Source organism: Canis aureus, chromosome 28, assembly GCF_053574225.1.
Source record: "Canis aureus isolate CA01 chromosome 28, VMU_Caureus_v.1.0, whole genome shotgun sequence".
Classification (NCBI taxonomy): Eukaryota; Metazoa; Chordata; class Mammalia; order Carnivora; family Canidae; genus Canis; species Canis aureus.
This window is the reverse complement of record NC_135638.1, coordinates 2235187-2241433: the sequence shown is the minus strand read 5'-3', so window position 1 is coordinate 2241433 and position 6247 is coordinate 2235187. Positions and strand designations below refer to the sequence as shown.

General features: G+C 45.6%; 1 long non-coding RNA gene across 4 annotated transcripts in view; it reads right to left on the bottom strand.

Annotated features, from left to right (window-relative positions):
• Positions 1–2823: 2823 nt before the first annotated feature.
• LOC144300299 (uncharacterized) overlaps positions 2824–6247 on the bottom strand; it is a 30487-nt gene continuing 27063 nt past the window's right edge. For all 4 annotated transcript variants that reach the window (XR_013366887.1, XR_013366886.1, XR_013366888.1 and 1 more), the window contains one exon: positions 2824–3264. This is a non-coding gene — a long non-coding RNA (uncharacterized LOC144300299). The remainder of the gene's footprint in view (positions 3265–6247) is intronic.

Sequence of the window (6247 nt, the reverse complement as noted above, 5' to 3'; positions counted from 1 at the left end):
ATAGACAGAAATGAGGGATCCCTGGGTGGCGCAGTGGTTTGGCGCCTGCCTTTGGCCCAGGGCGCGATCCTGGAGACCCAGGATCGAATCCCACGTCGGGCTCCCGGTGCATGGAGCCTGCTTCTCCCTCTGCCTGTGTCTCTGCCTCTCTCTCTCTCTCTCTGTGTGACTATCATAAATAAATAAAAATTAAAAAAAATTTTTATAGACAGAAATGAGATTTGAATTGGACCTGGAATGATTGTTAGGGTTTCAACATTTATTTCATATTATCGAGCATCCTTTACACTGGGTGCTGGGATTCAAAGTCCGCCTAGCTGAGCACCTAGTGTCTAGCAGGAGACCACGTGTATATCCACGGAGACTCTTTTGGGGGCAACTAAACAAAATCGGCTCATGCTGGCTTAAGCAAAGAGCACTTGAATGGCTTGTACAATTGCGAGTTCTGGGGAGGGAGGTGGCATCAGGTGGCATGGGTCAAATACTGTGCTCCTGGCTTGGGTTTCCTCTTTTTCATCCCCATTTCAAACGGGCTTCCTCTGTGTATTGGTGGTTAGAAGTCATGGTGTGGAAATTGGCCACAGACAATTTCTGGATTACACCAGCTGGTAGGCCTAGACAGAGGGGGATCGTTTCACTTTCCACATATAGGGTCCTGAGAAAAGGAGGCGATTGCATGGGTTGGGTTCATGTGCCCCTAATTACAGCCAGATGGTCCTTCCTGGAGCCACATTTGGGAGCCATGTGTGACCCACAGGAGTGAAGGAAGGGCACTTCTCAAAGTGCAGGGTGGACTTGTTACCAGAAAGAGAGGAGCCAGGGAAGAAGGGCTATGGGCCGACGTGCACAGCGGACGCCCCTACACAGGACGCCTCTGGTAAACTTTCTTTTCCTTGGCTCCATGACGCCACATGCTCTGGCTTGCTTCCAAACTCCCTAGCTATTATTATGATGATGATTATAATTTTCGGTGGTAAAACATAAATAACATAGACTTTGTGTTTTTAACCATTTTACGATATACAATTCAGTGTCATTAGCAGCATTCACGATGTTGTACAACCATCACCACTATCTTTCCAAAACTTTTTTTTTATCACCCTGAATGAAACTCTGTACCCATTAATAAATAACTCCCCATCTCTCCGCGCCCCCCAGACCCTTGGTGGCTTCTACTCTGCTTCCTGGTTCTATGAACTTGCCTATTCCAGATACCTCATCCAAGTAGAACCATGTAATAATTGTTCTTTTCTGCCTGGCTTATTTCACTCATAGTGTTTTCAAAGGATCATCCATATTTTCGCAGGTAGGAGAACTCTATTTCTTTTAAAGGCCAACATTCCACTGTATGGATTTACTACGTCTGTTAATACACCTTTCGGCTCTTGTGAATAATGCTACAGTGAACACTGCCATACGAGTACCTGTTTGAGTCCTTGTTCTCAATGAATTTGGGGTGAGATTTCTGGGTCCTATGGTAATTACACATTCAGCTTTTTGAGGAACCCCCATGCTGCACTCCACAGCGGCTGTGCTATTTTTTAGTCCCACTAGCAACGTACGAGGGTTCTGATTTCTCCACATTGTCACCAACACATCATTTCCCGTTCTACAGATTACAGTCATTGCGTTAGTTTGCTCAGTCGGCCGTAATAGGATGTCACCGAGGGGAGCTTAGACACCATAAGTTTATTCTCTCACGGTTCTGAAGCCTAAATGTCCAAGATCAAGATGCCAGTACGTTGGCTTCTGATTAGGCCTCTCTTCCCGGCTTGCAGACAGCAACTTCTCACTTGTCCTTGAATGGCCTTTTTTCTGTGCATGCACGGGAGAGAGAGAGAGAGGGAGAGAGACAGAGAGAGAGAGAGAGAGGGAGAGAGAGAGAGAGGGAGATCTGGTGTCTCTTCCTATAAGGATATCAGTGCTATTAGATTAGGCCCCACTCTAATTCCTTCACTTAACTTTAATGATCTCAATGGCCCCATCTCCAAACACCGTCGCATTGGGGGGTAGAGCTCCACATACGAAAATGGGGGCATGGTGGCACAGATCAGTCCCTAACAGCCATCTTAAGAGGTGTGAGGTATTTCATTGTGGTTTTCTCTAGACATTCTTCTGTCTCCCTTGGTGATGCAATCTACTCTTCGTAGCCATAAATGCTGGAGGTGTCAACACTTGTCCAGGAGCCCTCCCCTCTTCTCGTCCCACATGTGCTCGCCAGGTGCGTGGTGTTCTTTCCTATGGTTTGAAGGAGTGGAGAGGCAGCTGCGTGCTCTGTTTGCCCCCGCCCGATCCACCCCCATTCTCTGCACGGGGAGGCTGACCCCTGCGATTGCACAGCTGGGCCCGTTTGCTCGCCTGGCTCCGGAGCTGGGGCAGGACTGGCTCCAGTAGATCAGAAGCGCGGAGGAGAGAGGTTTGCCAGCTGCCTCCTTCCGTGGCTGTCGCTGGGGGCAGTTAGGATTTTAACATACCTTCTGGAGTATTTTGGCCCTAGGCATGGTGGTGGTTTCCCACTGTTGCCAGTTTCTGAACGTCTCCTTACTACTTAAAAAAAAAAAAAATTTTGCCCTGGGGTGCCTGGGTGGCTCAGTCGGTTGTGTCCAACCCTTGGGTTTCAGTTCAGGTCATGATCTTGGGGTCGTGGGATAGAGCCCCACCTCGGGCTCCATGCTCAGCACTGAGTCTGCTTGTCCCTCTCCCCCTGCTCTTCCCCTCAACCATAAATTCATAAATAAATACATAAATACATAAATTCTTTACCTTGCCCACAACTGTCTGAATAGATCTCCTGCGACCTGGCTAATAACACAGAAAGACCCCTTTTTTTTTTTTTAAGATTTTATTTATTTCTTAGAGACTGAGAGTGAGTGGGAGGGGCAGAGGAGGAGGAAGAAAGAATCCAAGGCCGGCTCCTCAGTGAGCAAGGAGCCCGACGCGGGGCTCGATCTCATCTGGTGGCGGCTGTGAGATGGTGACCTGAGGTTCGGCCATCCCCAGAGGGACCACTTACAAGACCGCTGTCCAGGCGGTGAGGGCCTGCACCAGACACTCGGAAGAGAGCTACGGGGAGAGATACATGAGGAATGAATGCCACCGCGTGCCTCGGACGACCAACCGGTATGCTCTTTGGGAGCGGGGATTGTGTTTCATTCATTCTTTAACCCCGACACATGGTCCTTATTAGCTGCTCCATAAATAGTGGTGGGATGACTGATGGGAAGCGTCAACAAAGATCCCAAGGTTCAGGCCTGTGTTCCTTCCCTTGAAGAAGGGGAAAATCAAGTCAATTTACAAGTACTTAAATAACAGTAAGAATGACGCAGAAAGATACTGTAGAAACAGCATCCGTCTGAGAGTCAGGGGATCTAAAGCCCAACTTTCCCACCCAACCTTGGGCAAACGACTTGACTTCTCTGCCTGAGGTCCGTTTCCTTCTCTGCATATAGGAGTACGAACCTCCAACCACAGAGCTGCCCGGAGGAGTACCTGGATGACATACGCGGACCACGTATCTCGGGGACCATTCCCGGGGTTTGTCCCGAAGTATATACTTCAGGCCCCCGTCAAACAAACCATGAGTTGTGTCTGTCGTGCTCCTTCCTGGAAAACCACTGCAGATTTAAAAATCCTCCTCTACCTGCCGTCTGCAGAGTCCTGGAAGGGCACAGTTTGTGCCACTGTTACTCGTTAGCTTGTATTTTAGCTCTTAGGACTCTGGGCTCTTCGGAGCGGGGCTGAGGACAGGAGCCTTCCCCTGTGATCGTGCTTTGACCTTAGGCCCCGCATTCAGACCAGCAGGAGCACCTGAACTCTGCCGCAGAGGTGGAAGCAGACTCTAACCCTCCACCTCTGGTGCCCTGTGTGTCTCTGTCTCCTCTATGCTTCCCTAAATGCCCTCTGCCACACCAACGCCTACTGGGCTCGGGGAGAGAATTTCCCAACTGAACTGGACAGATGCCTTCATATTTCAGTCTGTTAAATAATGGTTTGTTATGTCTGTTCAAAAACGATTGTCTCTACGACTCTGTACTGAATTTGCTGAAATAAGTAAATAAATAAATGCATGCTTCCCCAGGAGACGATGCGGTTGTGGGAACTGGGCAAACAAGAGGAAGGAGTTCCCTTTCAGGATATTTATAATTCAGATAATGACCTCCGTTGACTTGTTACCCAGGATTAACCTTCCCTTCTAACTCATGACAGTTGACTTTCTTATTGTTTTTGTCGTCACTCCTTTCTCCTTTAAGACATGGCTGTAAGACTTGTCTTTCAAAGACCCTCTATCTGTCAGATTTTATTTTAGAGCATTCCAAGCCTCGGGTGTCCAAGAACACTTGTAAATCATGCAGTTTACTCTTGTTGAATATTCACGGCTTCACATAGTTGCTATTTCTATAAGTTTACCAAAGCCAGCTGGTGACTTTACGCTGAGAAAAGTGTGCTTTAAAGCAGCAGATATTATATATCTTAAATATGTATTAACATGTTGGAATAGTGTGACTGAAATATTCCTTAAAGTCCATAAAATCCAATACAAAGGCAAAAAAGAAAAAAAAAAGAAAGAGTATGCAATGAGTCTTCATTTGAAACATACAATTTATTCTTTTCTAGAATTTCCTATTTTCTGGATTCCTTAATCTATGGTTTCTTAGGCTTACATGAAAATGCTCCTGCTACCTTGTGGAAATATTTGCATTCTAACCAAATCATTTCAGAACTTCTCAAAGGCTGAGAGAGATCTAGGCTGCCTCCATTACTTTTGAGGTTCCCAGTATATTAATTTTTTAAAAAAATCACTAAAAGGGTTAAAAATTGGGGTGTTTTGAAAGTTCACATTTTTAACAGTTGATGCCTTTAACACACACACAAAAATTACAACACAAAACAGTTGTGCTAGTCGGAAGATAATTTAAAGATTCAACTTTTAAAATCCACAGTACACTGGAAGGTGATATAGTTTCTTCAGGGATCTCAATTTTAAATTTGGATGAGGGTGTCTTCTTTCAATCCCATCAGTGTATTTTGGTGTAATCTCCATTGAAGGTAATGTCAGAAGCCTAAATTCAAGACTCTTTATAAATGTAAGAACTGGGCCAGATAACCTTCTGGGTCGGTGCCCACTCCTCCTCCTTTCCGTTACCATAAGCCAAGAATATTTAATCCATAATTGGGAAACTATATTATTATTTAGTAACACATAATGAATTAAAGATGATGATCAAGTCTTACCCATGTCCAGTTGTGTAAAGAAAAACTCTGAATAACCCTAGCTTGGGGAAGTGTAACAAAGGGCAAATTCTAAGACGAGTTTTCTCTCCAAATGCTGACGCCGAGGCTTTTCTCCGCTAATTTTTAGAGGTATTGGTTTGCTAAGTCTTGTTTAGATCACAAGCTCCTTGCAAAGGAACTCTACGTATACTGAGCTGTTACTAAAAACTAGTAATTAATCTTGTTGGGTAGTTGCCATCGAAACTATTTAAGATTTAAATAGGAAAATAATATTCCACTTATGACACAGGCTACACTGACATTTGCACGTATACTTTACAGATGTGGAAATACTCTGCACTCTGTGCTTACGACCACAGACGCCATCTGCTAGGCAACGTGGAGTACGACCTACAAGGACATGCAAGTAAATACCGCTCACTCAAGTGATTGCCTCTCATTTGGAAACACCCTGCTTCACTTTTAGTAGCACAGAAAAGATATTCCCCATCTGCGTGTAATTTGCAGCTGAAACGACCCTTTCGTACAGACAAGTTGGCTGTTCCATGGTGTCAGTAGAGACCAGGCCTAGCTGGACTTAGATCATTAGCCATCTCGCCCTGGGAACTACTGGGGCAGTGGGTCACAGGAGAGAGGGTCGATAGGGTCGATGTGTAGCAGAGCTCCTCAAAGCAGCAGCAGAGAAAGGTCTAGGCACCAGGGTCTTCTCGAGAGGCAGAGAAATCTCACCGTAACTTCATCTGCTCCAGGCCAGCTGGGGTGGAAAGTGGATAAATGAAGGTCAAGCAACCTGGGTCCGAAGCTGAGCTTCTCCTTTTTGTAAAGGAGAAAGAGCCAAGCGCAGATGTAATTTCAGCAGAGATCACAAAAGAGGGCAGAGAACGGAGCTTTTAGAGAATAAAAGGAATTGACAAATATATTGTCCTATTAAACACGCAGAAGAATCGTTTTGGATGTCAACTTCCCCCTTAACAAGCTTCAAAGCTTATTAAGCAAGTAATAACTATTTGTTAAC